The sequence below is a fragment of the Trichechus manatus genome, unplaced genomic scaffold (assembly GCF_000243295.1).
Source record: "Trichechus manatus latirostris isolate Lorelei unplaced genomic scaffold, TriManLat1.0 scaffold00011, whole genome shotgun sequence".
Classification (NCBI taxonomy): domain Eukaryota; kingdom Metazoa; phylum Chordata; class Mammalia; order Sirenia; family Trichechidae; genus Trichechus; species Trichechus manatus.
In genome coordinates this window covers 22,944,087-22,944,321 of record NW_004443947.1, presented here as the reverse complement: position 1 = coordinate 22,944,321, position 235 = coordinate 22,944,087, and positions in this window count along the sequence as shown.

Sequence of the window (235 nt, the reverse complement as noted above, 5' to 3'; positions counted from 1 at the left end):
CGCGCGCCTACCCCGCCCGCGCGAGTCTGCCTTCGCTCACTCACAATCGTGCCGCGGGAGTGGGTCCGCGCTCACTCACTGTCGTGCCCGCGGTTGTTCCCGCACCGCTTCCAGTACGTGGAGACACGCACCTCCCCCGACCCACGCAGCCGTGTTCCCGCGCCTGTGGAGACGCGTGCCACGCTGGCACATGCACGCACACTGTGACACACGCCATTCTGACACACGTGCTCTC